The following is a 17,773-nucleotide window of genomic DNA, read 5'->3' on the forward strand; positions in this document are numbered from 1 at the left end:
GGGACTGTGTCCAGATACTTACATGGAGCAATAGTGACATCCAGTGGTCAATTAGGTTACACCTGGATGAGGTCTGTAATTTGCTCCCAACCTAGAACTAATTACACCAAGAAAATTAATTTTTGAGCAACTCAATTTTGGCCTCTTGGGAACTTTGGGAAAGGCCTGAGTTTTTGTGTCCTCAAACACAGAAAATAGTTTTTTCTCTCTATCTTCTAGTTTGTATCTTTAGTGTCTGCTGACAGGTTTTGCTCAAGTGTAGAAAAAAGAACTCTCTACTGCCTCATCTATAAAATGGAGCAGGTAATAAACTACCTGCCAAATTGGAGCCAGCAATGAGTTGCCACGGGAAGCACAGTGTGTGAGGACAGCCATAAACGCACACCGGAGAAAAAAAGGAGAGAAGGTATTCCATAAGTCAAACTGAGAACAAAGGAAGGAAAGCTGAAAGAATGAGGCCAGATTAATGCTCTCAGGCAGAGATCTGCATTGAAGAGAGAGCCTTTGGCTATTTGTTGTGTATTCGGTGCGTTGCACAATATCCAGCACATAGCAGGAGCTCAGATATTTTTTCAATCTCTGAATAAATGAATTAATTAATTAAATATTCTCTAGGCATTGTGTCCCACAGGATCTGACAGTTAAGGATTAGGTGAATCTGCACAGCCCAGTTTTGATCCAAAGGTTGGTCCTTGAGCTTGCATCTGGAGACCAGTAGGGATAAAGACTCCAAAAGGACTGACTAGTGGAGAGTAAAACAGGCTAGAACAATAAGCAGTGTTAAGGACTAAATCAACATAAATTGCATATCTGTGTAGTTTACACTTAGAAGCTATATTTTTATTTACCTAATTCATGAACTGAGCTTATGTCAGGTGTTTAGTGGCTGACTTACAACTGAACTAGTGACACAGGAGGAAGTAACTACTGAAGTAGTGACCCCAGAGTAAGGAAAGGGAAGTTATGACAAGCAGCAGCCCCCAAGGTCACAGGGGTCATGAGAGCCAGGTTTATCAGAGACCAATCTAAAGAGCAGATCTGTAGTGGTTTTGCATAAACTGTTTAGATAGCTTATCTCATTTTAAATAAAATATCTCTAACAGAAAATTGGATTCAATATAAATAATTTTACACTTGATCTTAGCCAAAATGCCAAGAAGCGATATATAAATAATTTTAAAACATTTTAGGAGTCAGCTATACAGAAAGAAAATTTTTGTTTAGAAGATTTTACTCATAAATATGTGGATACAGTACTCACGAACAAAGCAAAATATTTTAAATTATCCAAATAATGTTATACTACTCTTTTCTCTATCCCCCTTTGGGAGGTAAAAGGCTTTTTTTTTCTTAATGCCCTAGAGTCTCCAAAACAACATCAAAGGGCATTTTTGCATGATCTATTTTAAAACGGACAAAATGATTATTTCCAATTCATATAACAATTCATCATTCTATAAACTTACAAAAACACAACAAAAGGCGGGGGATATTCTTGGTAACAGTATATGTTTGAGATTCAAACTATAAAACAATATAGAGAAATCCAAGCTAATTTCTTCCTAAAACTGTGATTAGTGCAAGAGCACAAAGCCTTGTAATAGTAACACATCTGTGTTAAGAGATAATTCTTAGCCATTACTAAAGAATTATTAATTTTTGAAAAGTCACATGTATATAAATTGTTAGTACAATTATTATACTCTTCCCCTACATGAAATACGATAATGTCAACGTCACAACCACCAATAAATTAAAGTGTGCATATGAATTCATTTAAAGATTTTACTATGTCTTCTGTGCAGATGGGCTGCAGTCTAGATTAAAATAAAGATTTGTGAGGGTCAGGAATTGCAGAAAAATGAATGATTAGGAGTACACTACAATTTTGCAGTTAGCAAAATGTCCTCTGCACACTAATGTAATGCATAATCCCCACAAACACCAAGGGCAAGTGCAGCATCCTGAACGAAGTCAGCTCTTAGTTCTCACAAATAATTCTCTCAAGGTCCAAAAATCAGAGAAAAGAGAACAGAAAATAATCTGAAATCACAGAAAAGGACCCTCCCCTCTGCATCCACAGTTATGAATGCCGTCCACAATTTTTTTCATTTAATCATTACATAACACATAGAAGACACTATGTAAAAATACAGCTGTTAAACAAAGGTTCCTTATTTGACTTTATTATGATCTCCATTAATATAATATAATTTTAACTGAGTATTTTTTAGGATTTCAAGGCAAACAGACATACTGAAATAGACTTTTTAGTAACTAGAAAAAGGTCCTCAGCTAAAATCTTTACAGTGTATTCCCATCCCCCATCATTCAACTGTCTTAAATAGCACATTAAGCCTTAATATTTTGACCACCATATGCCTCGCTTCTGCCATCCCCTCATATGCCCCACCTACCTGATAATTTCGCAGAAGAACAGGCAACATCCCTAACAAGTATATAATTAAATAAAGGACTCATTTGTCTCCATTTCCCTACATTCACATATCAAGTATTTATTTCACACCTAGTGGTGGAGTCTGAGATGAAACAATGAACAAAACAAGTTTTTGTTCCCCAAAAGTCCTCAATCTGGTAGATTGCTGTCAAAGTTTGCAGAGCTAGCTCTAAATTTTATGAAAATAGGATACATCCTATCTTTCCAAATGTCAAGAAGAAAGAGGATGAGGTCTTATGACAAGATAGGTCAAAGCTCCCACTTGAGGAAGCAGCTTCAAATTATCAGTCGCATGCAAACATGGGCCAACCCAGACCAGTTACCCAAAAATGGGTGCGGAATAAGGGAGAAAACTGGCCTTAGAAGTGCAGAGTGGGGGTCTCCCTGGTGGCACAAGAGGTTAAGTCTCAGCACTATGAAGCTTTCTGCAGCCTCTGCAGCACAATCCGTGGCCAGGGAGCTACCCACAGGGCACAGCAAACTCCTATCTCCCCCGCTGCTCTCCTCAGCAGTGTATTTCGGTACTTCTGCCTGTTCTGCTCTCTGCTCTGTCTCTGGTGACTCCTCACCCCCCACACCTCTGATCTACACCCAGCACTTGTATGCATAAATAAATAAATCTTAAAAAAAAATAAAAATAAATTCAGAGAGGAATACAAGGGAGCATTGGATATCAGGAAGGCCTTTCAAGATCACAGTTCTCAGATTATGCCAGAAAGAAACAAGGCCTATCACCAGGCTATGATGAGAAAGATGATCAGGCCCTAGGCGTGAGCAGGGAAAGCAGAAACGAAACCTGGGCATGAGTCAGGCTGGACAGAGGAGATTGGTTGATTCAATGGAGAGCCCATTCAGGTGGTGGGAAGCAGGGATGTAAAGTGTATGTACAGCACTAAGGTACTTGAAGGTCTGAGGATTTCTGTCCTTTGACAGAGAACAGCCATAGGAATCTGCATATGAAAAGTGGATGTGGAGAAAGTTGACTGGTGTCCTCAATGGATTTATGGAAGGGAATACTGTGAAAGACTGGGTACCTAGCTCTCACAGCTGACAAAGGTATCTCACTGATATAAGAAAGTAAGTGGAGGAAAGGTCTCCAACTGATGACATCTGTGTTTCTCCTTTTCAAAGCTCCTATTAATTGGGCACTGTTCATTCTCATAATCCTGTATGCAGTATTATGATCTCTGTTCTACAAATGAAGAAACTCAGATAAATTAATGCCCTCAATATCCACATAGTTCACTGTATGTTAAAATCACAATTCCAAAACCACTGCTTTTTATCACTATGTTATTATGCCTTCCTGTTTGAATCATTTCATTGACTCCTAGTCTCATGAAAACGAAGCCCTATCGGATATCATTAAGGTAAAGGCAAATGCAACTACACTATTTTCCACATCCGGTATTAAGGAACATTGGTCACCTCAGAGATTTCCAGGTTGATTTCACATTAATTTAGCCTTTAGGATTAAAATAAGCCAGCTACTGTTAGCATCCTGAAAAATAAAATAAAATAATTGGAATATCAACACTGACTAATAAAAAACACCCAACAATCATAAATGCATATCTGGTTCATCACTAAATAGGAACAGTTTCTCTTAAAACCAATATGCAGGATCAAAATAAATGAAAAAGAAGAAAAAACAATTCCATTTGAGAAGTCAGTTCTATGAGATGATTACATATGAAGTGAATTAATTGTCCTAAAACTATGACTAGAAGGCAGTGGTGGTTATTTTAAGCCTTTACCAGGCTGCATAGAGATTGCTTATGCAGCAAGCAGTTTCCACGAAGGCAGGGCCTGAAGAAATGTGCATGCTTCAGCAGGGGCACAGGAGTGGAGGGACCTGCCAACCGAAACTTGTGTACTGAATAGAAATATTTACAGCGCCACTTTATGAAATGATCCATTCTCAAGGCACTGACTGCTTTACGCAATAACCCATCACTAAGATGTTCCCTTCTGGGTCTACATATAGAGGAAACCGAAATAAGTTCTCATGAATAGTGACACGTCTGGAACGGTTATTTGTAACTATACCTACAAATATATTTTAAGGAGTATAAGATTAAGGATGCTGCAAATTGAAATTTTGGATGTGCTAACTCAAACTGTGAACAGAACCTTCATATTTTTTTTTGTTTGTTTTGTTTTGTTTTACTTTTTTCATGCCATTAGAAAAATATGCTATGTTGTGCAATTTCATCATAATGTTTTTGCTTTGTGCTTAGAGATATAACAGAAAGAGTACAAAGTTGAAAATTTGTCTTTGCAGTGCATCTAGAATACTAATGCCCAAGTTATCATATAACTTGCATTTATTTTTTAAAAATGAGTCAGTTCTTTTTCTTTTTTATTCATTCATTTAGTTCAGTAGCTGTTACACTGTAAGAAAAAAGAATATAAATATTCCACTAGGCCCAATTCTCTCAACCTAAATGCTGTTGACATTTTAAGTCGGATGTTGTGGACTTGCCCTTTACTTTTTGGGATGTTTAGCAACATCTCTAGCCTCTACTCACTTCACACCAGTAACACACATTCCTCTAAATGTGTCAATTCAAAATGTGTCCAGATAGTGCCATATGCCCCTGTTGACAACAATGCCCTAGGCTATTTTTCAAGACGCACTCTCTAAGCCCTGTGGGCAGGCATAAATTGCCGTAATTTTCCTGACATGTGGTCAATAGTTATCTTCCAGAGGCCAGTATATTTCTGGAGCTCTCCTTATCTAAGCATCTCAAATGTCATAAATTGGATATTTTACTACATTTGATGGTCAAGCATAATGACCAGTGCCAGGCATACACGAAGGTATATTTATATATATTTAGCTATAATTTTATTTTTGTTTCTTAATTAACCTTTGCTGCACTACATTTAATACATCTAGTAATGTTGTCAAGGAGACAACCACCAACTAGTGGATAACAGCTGGGCCAAGATCATTTTGACCTGGGTTCCTTTCTGTTGTTCCCATGTGGACACACAATGGACCTTGCAGCCTCCTTAAATTAGCACTGGCTGCATGATTATTATAGCCAAATGAGAAACTTACAGATTCTAATCTCCTGCCTTTACCTGGTTTAGAACCAAAGAGACACATTTCATTTGTTTCACCAGATCAAATAAAGAGAGGGTCTGGCAATAGTGATAAACCCCAGAGATCAGCTAAATTATGTCCCAACTTGACATTTATATGAGTACATGCCTCTCAATCTCCGGAGATGATTAAATTAAGTGTATTTTAGCATGCACGTCATGCACGCACACCCCTAAAGATTCAGGGACAAGGGTGGATGGTGACTCATATCATCGCTGCTTTTATTCAAATGTTTTGTATTGCCAAGATTCTGCCTAAAACGTTACTGAGGATGGAGAACTGCATTTCAACAAACTGCACACAAAGCCTTTTACATTTCAAGATGAAGGTTTTCACAGTCCACACTAGCTTAGTCCTGTGCCTTGGGACACATGATCATAGTTTCCTATCTGGGCACCATCCCACACGGCATACAGACCTCTAGAGACTGAAATCATTTTACTCAGAGATTTTGATTTACTTCATTAACTCCAAAAACCTCAGGAGAAACCCTGAGACAGTGCTTTGGAATGCAGGCTGACGGCGGCAGTGGGTCTCCAGGGTGCATGTGGTGAAAGGCGTTTCCCTGCCTCTCTGCTCTGTGGAAAAAAAAAAAAAAAGATGACACTGGTGCACCATAAAACTTGGAATTAGAGCCAAAATGCCAAGTCACCAGTAGCTAACCTAAACCTACCTCTTTGTCCTGGTATGAGTTAAATTCTTACTGCTAGCATCCAGGGGATATTGAATTTGTTCTGGAGCAATCTGTTCTTAAAAGGGGAATGAGCTGCCACAAAGGATTTCAGATTTCAGATCTTATACTTCAAGGAATATAAAATTCATCTCAATGCATTATTTGCTGGCATGTGAGAAAAATAAAAGTCTTTATTTTTTATAAATAAATACCTCCATTCCAAAAGATATGTCTTGGTTAAAAAAAAATTCTAAGCAAAAATTTAATGTTATGAATTTTAAAATTCCTATAACTGTTCACATAAATATAAACTTTTTCAACTGTAGGAATTCATGTTGTTTCTCTTACTTCCCTGCCTTCTTTGCTTTTTCTGTTTCATCTAATCTATGAATATTATGGCCATTCGGCTTTTATTTACCAGGCCTATTGCAAATATTCTGTCCTATTATTATTGCATCAGGCCCTACTTCAGAATATTTCCCAATTTTCATGTCCAAAAATAGCTACAAGTGTCTAATAAGCACTAAATACAAAATACTTTGGAAACAGAAGTCCTGCCTTATGGCCAAATTCCCAATGTCCTATTACACAGAACTATCAGGGCAATGGAAACTCTATACATCATTTTTCTTTCCTTGCTTATATTTACTCTAACCTCAAACCACAAAGGATTTGGGGCAACTTACAAAAATATGTATATTACAAAAGAATAAAATAGTTGAAGGAATCAGGCCAAAGGTAAAGAGGATAGAAAGTAAAAGCCAAGGTAAAATCAGAATGAGACAGACACAGATGGGCATAGCATGGGCTCCTGGCTGGTTTCAAGAGGTGATCCCAGAGCTGACTTCCAGCTTCCTAGTGATCACATCAGAACAACCATTAGCAGTGAGAGTGAAACCAAACTGTTCAAGAGCAACTCTGCTGGGTCAAGTCCTGAGAATAATCCTTCTAAAGATGCCTCCTGGGAAAGCTGTATCCAAATGGGACCACGAGAGCACTTGAATCCATTTTTTTATCTGAATTTTCATTGGGGCAATACCAAAGCCCTCCAAAGTAGGGCATGGTCAGTTCCCATTGTCAAAAAGTAACCTCTAGGAAGGGAAACTTGGAAACATTATCCAGTGACTCATAACTCTGAAAACATTTTTCCTCTCATTCCTTCTCTCACAGTTTATTTACATGCCTTCTTGTTTCTCTATACCCTGCTCCCTTCCTACAGATGAAGAATTACTACTATGGACCCACTCTTTGAAAGTTGTACATGTATACAATCTCAGCACCAACCCCCAAATCAATAAGCCTTCTTACTATCCAGAACCCTCAGTGCTGTAAAACAACAACACATTTTGCTCTAAAATACACCTTACAATTTCCATGGAAAATAAGCACTGTTTTACTTAAAATTTGCGACAATATCTATGTTCTACCTAAAATAATTTACCCCAATGAAACCTTTTGGGAGGGGAGGAGTGGAGGAAGAATATTATGGGTGAAAAAGCAGGCAGTGAGAGCAATAATGAATATTACATGCTCTTATAAAGAATATCTTCAAAGAGAAGAGACTCTCCCTCGTTACTAAGTAATGATCTTTGAACACAGCATTAAAGTCATAGCATGAAGGAATGGAGATAAAATATTTAATGACATCTTAATTATTCCCAGATCTTGCAAAAAGCCAAGATGTGATCACAGTTTATCAGCAGCTGTACTTTCTAATATCGTTAGACAACAACTTTTTCCAATCAGAGTAATAGAGTTACCAAAATCATGGGATGATAGAAAGGAAGGCGAGTAAACTGAGCTATAAACTTCTTGAAAATCCCGTCTTTCACAAATGACTTTTAATATGAATATGGAAACCAGGCTACTCAATCTGTTGTCTCACTTGGTTAATAGCACAGCCAGAGCCTCGATAAATTTTCAGGGTGCTTCTATGGAATAACCTTTGAGTAACCATATTGGGACAAGTCCTGTAAAACCCCATTCACCTCCTGGAACATAAATGTGGCTGAAAGTCATTTTTGGACCTGGGATGTCATTACCTCTGAATCTTTCAATCCTTCTTACATGATGCAGCTCAAAGCAGAATATACCTCTAGAGCTTTGCACTAGTCAAACAGGTGCCTAATTAGGATCTTATCAGAGAAGATGAGGCAAGGAAACCTTTTCCATCAGAAGGAAAAAACAGGTAGGAGTGCAAAAACAAAGGTGGAAAAATAGAAAGTAGACTGGAAGAGCAATTTCTAGAGACTGCACTTCACCTGGGTTCTCACTGAATTTTCCTCCCCTCTTCCAACCTATCACCCCCTTCCAAATAGCAATGCCCTTACTGTTTCCTTGCAGCAGAAATTTCGGAGAGAAAACAGAAGCTATTTAAAGTCAAAGATTCTTGCTCCTCTAGTAAAAGCCTGAGGGAATCCAAAGAAGAATACAAAGTTTATTAGTCAGCTCCGGATGCCTTAATAAAGTACCACAGACTGGGAGGCTTTAACAATAGGAATTTATTTTCTCACAGTCCTGGAGGCTTGAAATCCAAATTCAAGGTGTCAGCATAATTGGTTTTTTTGAGGCCTCTCTCCTAGCCTTGTAAATGGCAGTCTTCTCCTTCCTGTGTCTTCACATGCCCCTCCCTCTGTGTCCTAAGCGCGTCTTATAAAGACAGCAGTCATATTGGATTAGGGTCAACCTAACGACTTCATTTTAACTTAGTTATCATTTGAAAGGCCTGTCTCCAAATATAGTCATATTTTCACATCCTGGAGACTTCAACATATGGATTTAGGGGAGATACAACTCAGCCTACACCAGAGAAATATATTTTGGGGGAATAGAGAGAACTGATGAGTTCTGGGGCAGCCCAGACCCAGGGATGTGATGCGACTTAACAGGAGTCACTCTGAGACACCCAGGGTGGAGAGACCTCTGTCCAGCCAGCCACCAACTCCTCCAAATTTCCTTTAAGCTAAGCACCACTCACAACAGAACCTCCCAACCTGAAAACCAGAAACTAGGAACTTTTATGGTCAGTGGAATAGACTGGCCGATGCTAGATGAACTCCCCTGATACCTGAGACTCTAAGTACCAAATCCCTTATATAATTCAGGTTGGAAGCCCACAGAGAGTCTTACTAACCACTTACATTGAATTTCTAGATAGCCCTGTGGAATAGGGACTCATTGACAAATTTATGTTAATTTAAAGGAAGCATGGGATTGACATTTCTTGTTGCTTATGGACTGAGTTTATACCCATTATAATTACAACATGATGCATATAAAGTTTGGGGAAAGAACAACACAAAGCAGAAACCACATCTGTATCTACACAGTAAGCCAGCAAAGGTATCTAAAACTGTAGAGAAGCAGAGAAAAGCTCAACCTAAGAAGTCTTGGGAGTCCAATGTCATGTTTTGGACATAAGAGAAAGAACAAATCAGATCTCCCAACTCACCCAACCATGCATTGATCTCTTCCATGGATTGTAATAGAGGTAGTTAATGGTTGCTAGATGCTAACCTTTATTCAGCTCCCAACCCAATCATGCCAGCACTTGTAATTCAATTTGAAATCCTTCCTTTATGTCCTGTATATAATGATATTTAACATTTATGTGATTTTATCATATGATTTTTGTTCACATAATTCCTCTACTTAAATGTTAAACTTTATGACAGCAAAATCTGTTTTCTACTTCCTTTAAACTGCCTCATAGTACCTAGAGAAATTGCACTAATCATGGGTCATCAGACATGGCCAAGAAGTCTTTCTTTTCTTCCCTCCATGAACATTAAAAAGAATCCATGTGTCTCTTTGTACTCTTGAGACATAATGGGCAAGTAGGAAGGAATCTGTTTTTCCATTAACAGAGGTTAAAGTTGCTTTTGGGAAAATTTTCTTGCAAGTGGTTAAGTTCTAGAAAGAATAACAAGATTCAAAAGAGATCTGACATTGAAAAAGATAAAAGAAACCAGAGGGGAAGCAAATTCTGGAGAAAAAGAATGACAACATGATGGATTGAGTTTGGAGTAACACTAGCACTTGAAGTCTTAATCCTACCCCTACCCTGGCCAAACACGTGCCTTTTCCAAGTCTGAAGTTCTGAACCTATTAAATAAAACAAAAGAGGAAAGCAAATAAAAAATCAAAATGTCCTCCTTGTTTCAAATAAGGTTGATATTATAGATTATAGTCTATACCTGCAGGCAAGTAGACTTTGTGATTTGGGGCCCCTGGATATGACCATTTCCCCACTCTGGGAGGACTAGGCACCCCCCAGCTCCACTCCAGCAGGTCTTCACCACTAGCCCTCCTGCAGATCCAGAGCAATCAGGAGCACGTGCTCTTTGAAACAGCTCAGCAATCAGAGCGGTTTCTCTTCTCCGAAGTGGAGAGGGGATAGCAAGAGTGTTATGCTCATGGATATCCTGCCCATGGAAAAAAACCTGAGGTGTAAAGGGTGTTAAGGGTCCACACATGATCTCAGTGGAGCTATTCTGTGGGAAGATAAAGAAAAATAAATGGGGAATTTCCAGGAGCGAGAGGTCTGGGCTAAGATGTGTATTGCAATGTCATCACTCTACCATAGTGGTTGAAACCATGAATGTAGTTAAGCTTCTTCAGAAAGTGCATGTAGAGTGTGAAGAAGCAAAACTAAGAATAGGGGCTTTAGGAAGCTAAGATTTAAGGGTAGAGAGTGCAGAGAGAAGTCAGGAAAGACATGAAAAAAAGAATAGCAGCATGAAAGCCAAGAAATGAGAGCTGGAAGAATAATAATCATGTCACTGCTGCCGAGCCACCAAGTAGCTACGTACTGGGCCCACAGTTTGGCAGGTAGATGATTTGGGGCACGCCTGTCCTTGTGGAGAGTAGTTTTCAGGACTTGGACTTGGTGGTGAGAAGCCGTATTTTAGTAGGTTGATTAGGGAGTTAAAAAAGACCTGTTCCCTGCCCTCAAGGAGAGGAGAGTTCAGCAGCTACTACCCATCATTGAACAGACAATTGCAAAAGTTCAAGTCTTTATCTTGGAAACACGAATGTGCTCCCAAAAGGTTGAAAAAAACAATCATATACCAAAATTGTGTGAAGTGTGTGTCTGTGCATTTTTCTGCCTGATAGTAGGAGCCAAGGAAATAGATTACTTAGTGGAGATGGGTCAGGATTCTAAGATGAAGTGAAAATCATAAACCTTGGAGACCAAGTGGGGTAGGAAAAGAATTAAACCAAGAAGGCACATCTTCTATACATGTTTAACCATTCAAAACCTGAGAGACATTTATGGGGTCAATTGAGAACTTGGTAAAGAACAGGAGAAAAAAGCAAGCCTGATAGAGCCCGAAGAACAGGCCTACTGCCCGCGCACTGAACAAACATTTATGAAGAGCCTGCTAGGTCCCAGATGCTCTGCTGGGTCCCGGGGATATAGCCTAACGGAATTTGTGCTTTGAAAGTAAGGGACTGCAACTTGAGATTTCATGGGTGAAAACAGTTCTGTCACTCCCTCATGTTAGGTTTACTCAATTATTTCATTCTTAAGTCACAATGTTCACACTTGGATTAAAAAAGGAAAGCAAAACCTTGCATGGTGATTTAACCCACCAAGCTGCCAAGATCAATCTCCTACTCACTCATGTGAGTCACAGAGAACGAAAGAAAATTCAGTATAAGAAAAAAAGGGAGAGAATTAATATGTTAAAACTTTGCATTTCAACTTTGAGCTGACATTGTGGTGAGGCTCTTTCCAGCTGCTTCGTCTGGCCATGTCAGGAAGTGACCATGATTTATTGTGCCACCTCCATAATTTCAATGCTCTTGATCTCCCACCGGAAGCAGTGACAAGTAAGGTTAACTGCTGTGTAAAGAGACAGTATGAGTAATGCTTCATGCACAGAGCTGGCACTGATCTATGTTGCAAGGGGGGGGAAGTAGGCATGTTAACCATTGGTTAAATCCCTTCCAAACAACAACCTCCCAAATGCCCTAACACCCTTTGAAATAATCAATGCTTGTATTGAAAAACACCCTGATTTGTGCTAGAAACTGTTTTCTTGTACCTGTTCCTTCACAAACATGCAAACAGCTTTGCTCATGTTTGCATTTTGTATCATTAGTAATGGCTAATATTAAAGACTTATGCACCAAGCCAGCTTTATACTCACTACTTCTATTCACACTCATCTTGTCATTGTGTGAGCATCCCCATATATAGATGAGAAGAATGAGGAACACAATCTAAACAAGTTCATCAAGGAGTGGGAAGCAAAGCTAGGATTTTAACCCAGGTAACCTAACTGCCACAGTCTATTATACTACGCCTCTATTAGCCCATTCTTATCCATTTAACACAATCCAATTATTTTAACTTGTATTTCTCTTTAGAGGATTTGTGTGTGTGTTTGTCTGTGTGTATGTGTAGATATATATATATATAATATATATATATATATATACTCGCTCTGCCATAATTAAATAAAGTGGGGTGTGTGTCACTACAGAAAAAATATTTTTAGTCTTCCAAAGTCACAGCTCTTCTTGGTGAACACAGTTTAGATCAGAAGTTTTGTATCTGAGAATATTCCTTTAATTCTAATCACCTTTTTATGTGCCTACATCTCATTTACCCCAAACAAAGGAAAAAAGAGAAACAAATATTGGTTCCACATCTGCTCCATGCTAAACATTGTGTGGGGTGCATTAAGTCTCACAATAACCCCATGAGACAATACTATCATCCTCATTTTATAAACTGGAAAATGGAAGCCCAAGTAAGGGAAGACTATTTCTCCAGGCCTAACAATGTAGATCTGATTTAGGGGCATATCTGATTCAGTAGCCCACTGTGTGAGCAGGCTCTGAGGGCATATCTGATTCAGTTCAGCATGACAGTACACATCCTGTGTGTCTCACTGTAACTCGGGGCCTTATAACTGTTATTCACAGAAAGGGGGAAATTTTAAGGGAAAAGTGAAAAGCAAAGGATTTGGATGACAGCTGTTTTCAAAGCTTAGATATCCCTACGACACTGGCAAAATGGCCTCTCCACATCCCAGATTTCCTCACGGTCCAGCGAAACTCTTGTCAGAGACTTTCGATTGCAGACAACTGGACAGCCACCTTGAGAAGCTATTCTCAAAGTTTCTTCCCTGGCAAAAAGCCAAATTTCCTCCATCTTCTGGCAAAAGCACAGCACCTGTATGAAGTTCTTCTGCTTTCCAGAATGCCTGAGGACAAGGTCAAGGATGTGCTGCTACTGGGACCTCATCCCCCACAGCAACTCAGATGGAAGAAATTGGCTTTCAGGAGAAAGGGTCTGGCTCCTCTTGTCACACAAATATAACTTTAATCTTACTTTCTCAACTCTTTCCCTTCAGTGAACTTTCAAAAGAATCCATTCAAAGTCTCACTTCAAACTCTTTTTTGTTTGGAAGCAGGGGGAGTGCTGTTGTTTTGTCTAATGGAGGCACTGTGCTGTGACTGGATCTGCAACAGCAGTGTGTCAAGATGCCTAAAAAGTGTGTCAAAAATTACATTAAAAAAAAACTCAGGGGAGATATGTTATAGTCCTAAATGAGCATCTTTATTTCTCTGTGTTGAAATTTGTTATTCTCCTCTCAAGGGTCTTAATAAACCTCAAAGAAACACACAACACTTAATGAACACAATTTAAGGGCCAATTCAGCCCTTGATAGTCCCATTACTGTCAAAACATCTCTAACTTGTACTTGTGAGTTCTCCTCTTCCAAGTCTTTCTATTCAATTTCTTCTTCAATGGATGTGTGTTTTCCCAGCTTCCTTAACCTCCAAAGTGCATCATATTGCCATGAAGTTAATCAACTAAAAAGAATTAATTTCAATTTATTTTCTTTGTCATTGTTGTCACTGTTGAGGAAAGCAACACCAAGTATTTCCTGACATGTTGCAGACAACAGTCAAGTTCCTGACAATCCCATGTTGCTAAGTATTTGTATGTTTTATTTAATGGATTTTCATATAATATTCATGTATATCTATAGGCAAGATGCTGGCCTCCCATGATCTGAATAACAGAAGATAAGACTATTAAAATTTCAGAGGCTAGAGACTCCCTGGTGGCCTAGGGGTTAAGTCTCAAGTCTCTCACCACTACAGCCTGAGTTCAAACCTGGCCAGGGAGCTAACTCGCATATGGCACAGCAGACCTCTCCTGTCTAGCCTGCTGCTCTCCTCAGCAGTGTATTTCAATCAATCTGCTGTTCTGCTCCTCACTCTGTCCTGGTGAATCCTCTCACCCACCCCCTGCTCTGGCCTGGACCCAAGTTCTTCTATTCAAAAAAAAAAAAAAAAATTCAGAGACTATTTAGGTCATCCAAAATTCCACAGTATCTTTTTTGCATAACTTAGAGGAAATATTTCTGTCAAGACACAGGGTGAAGGTTTGATCTCATGCCAGGAAGCTCCTTGAATTTTCTGCTTCCTCCACTTCAGGGGTCATCTTGACTTGTTAATTGTTTGTTTGCCTTCCCCTCTGCAGAGATAAATACATCACCCAGACAGACAAGTCAAAATAATAATGTCTCCATTTCCTGGGTGGAATGGTTGGAAAACAAATAGACCTATGACATAGCAGGACTGTAGTTATTTTGTAAGAATTATTTTGAAACTAGAAGGGAAAGGGTATCTCTCTCAGTTCAGGAACAGTAGAGGATGATGTAAACCTAGAATAGCTGTTGGCCTTTTTTTTTTTTTTTTTTTTTTTTGGCTGCAGTGTAGAAAATGTCTTCCTAAACATCAAATCAACAAAAGTGACCAAGAGCCAAAAACTGAAAAATCTCAGTAATAATGTTTGAATTCTTGGACCTAACTGCACCTAAAGTCATATTTCCAAGTTGTATGAGCCAATACATCTTTTTTTGTGCTAGTGCTAGTTGTACTTTGCTTCTCTGCATTCCTGAATGATATATCTAATTCTCCCCATAAGTACCCCAAATAGTATTCCATAAGCGCTTGGTATCATGGCTCAAAGTGGGCAGGGCTTGAATTTTCTGTGCTTTAGCTGTATATTACAAAGATGTGTGGTGCCTATACCCAGATGGTTTACCCAGTAACAGACTAAAGTTGAATATCTACTCACGCCCCTTCTATTTAGTGGTAAATTTTCACTGCACAAGATCACCAGTGACCTAGTCCCATTGTGTTTGAGGGCACTCTGATACATCTATGGCAGGGTTATAAACCAGTGCAACAATTTAGACAGTGCATCTCTGGTTTTCATACCACTGGGATTATTCCATAAATGCTAAGAAAGCTCACACATTTGTCTCTAAATGAAAGAATATTTGAAAATTTCATTATCTGCTTGTTATTTTTCAAACCTTAACAAAGTAGGAAAAGATAGATACTCCCTTAACACATACATGTCTTCCTCAATGCAAAAACCCCATCATACTTACCAGGGAGAAAACTACATATGTGCTTAATAAGTGAGAAGCAAGACAAAGATATCCATTATATCAGCAACTATTCAACATCATTTTAAAGATACCAGCCAATATAACAAGAAATAGAAATGAGGCATTAAAATGAGAAAAGAGGACCCCCTGGTGGTGCAAGGGATTAGGCACAGCACTATGAATCTATTTGCAGCCTCTGTGGCATGAGTTGGATTCCCGGCTGGCCAGGGAGCTACACACATGGCGCAGCAGACCTCTCCTGTCTTGCCTGCTGCTCCCCTCAGCAGTGTACTTCAGTCAGTCTGCCTGTTCTGTTCCCCACTCTGTCTCTGGTAAATCCCCTCACCCCAGCATCTCTGGCCTGTACCCCTGTTCTTGTATGCATAAATAAATAAATCTTTAAAAAATAATAATAAAATGAGAAAAGAGGAAATGAAATTATCATTATTTGAAGTGGTCTAATAGTTTACTAAGAAAAACTAACAGAATCAATTGCAAAACTATTATTAAAACTAAGAAAATGTCTGCCTAGCAACAAAATTGTACCATATATTTAATAGACATGTATTTAGAGTACATGTATTTAGAGTACAACTACCAGTTATATCATAACATGAAAGAAAAGACCCCATTTACAATAGCACAAAGAAAATGGTTTTAAAATACCTAGGAATAAAATGCTGCTAAAGGACATGAGGGGGAATTCTCACTTTCAAAATATAAATGATGTAAAACAATGTTACCTCAATTTAAAAAAAAAGGTTTAATGCTGCTAAAGTTCATAAAGACAAACAAATGAAAGCCCAACATTTTTTGAAACAGATAATCAAATTATGAGGATATCATTTCTCACCAAATAAATCAAATTTTAAACTATACAAATGAAAACACCTATAGGGTTAAGGAAGAAAATCATGTAAAGCAGTTCTTATGTTGATATGGAAAAAAATAAATGGGCAAGTATATCAAAAATAAGAAATATGAAAATGAATAATAAAGAGGGGCGATTAGCTCTGCTAGATATTGAAATTTATTATAAAAGTAGAAAAAAATAATAGTACATTTCTTGAAAAAATAGACAAATAGAAAAGAATATAAAAACTGAGAAAGAAAGAAAAAATACATGGAAATAAAAGATATGATAGTGCTGGCATTTTTAAATAATGAGGGTGATATAGATTATATAACAAATGATATTTTTCATTATCTGAAAATATTCCAATTATAGTCCTACCTCACTCTTTACAGAATGATTAATTGTAGATGAGGGGGGAATTTATGTAAAACATAGGCTCGTAAAATTACCAAAAGAAAATAGAATAATATATTTAAAATCTCCAAGTGGGGAAACACTTTCTATTAGACAAAACTCAAGATCCTTAAAATAAAACATTGATAAATACAACCAAACACATAAAACATTCCTGAATGGCAAAACAAACAAAATAAAAGACAAGTAACTGAGAAGATAATTTAGACAAAAAAAAAATTCGCAAATGATATTGCAGTCAAGCAGTTAATACTTTATCAATGTAAGATAATATTTACAAATTAGCAAGAAAAAACTAGGAACTCTAAAGAAAACACTCCCCAAAAACACCCTGCAAAACTATTATTAAAACTAAGAAAATGTCTGCCTAGCAACAAAATTGTACTATATATTTAATAGACATGTATATTTAGAGTACAACTACCAGTTATATCATAGCATGAAAGAGAAAACCCCATTTACAATAGCCCAGAAAATGGAAGAAAGTGGCTACTAAAAATTGTTCAACCTCTTTCAAAATAAAACAAGTTAAAATGATAGTGAAATAACATTTTAACCTCTTAAGCTGGCAAAGATCAAAACATTTTCTAATATATTGTGTAGATGGGGAAATAAGAAAACAGACTCTCTACTCATATTACTGATAGAAATATAAATTGATATAACCTCTACGGAAATAAATTTTATAATACCTATCAAAATGTTAGTTGTTCGTAAGTTTTACTCAGCAATTCTACTCCTAGGATCTTATGCTGTGGGAAATAAGATCCATACAGTGATATTCAGTGCAGCATGTGTTTAGAAGATTAGGATCTATGGATGTTTTCATCAGCAA

The sequence above is a fragment of the Talpa occidentalis genome, unplaced genomic scaffold, assembly GCF_014898055.3.
Source record: "Talpa occidentalis isolate TD23 unplaced genomic scaffold, MPIMG_talOcc4v2.1 talOcc4.13, whole genome shotgun sequence".
NCBI classification, from domain to species: domain Eukaryota; kingdom Metazoa; phylum Chordata; class Mammalia; order Eulipotyphla; family Talpidae; genus Talpa; species Talpa occidentalis.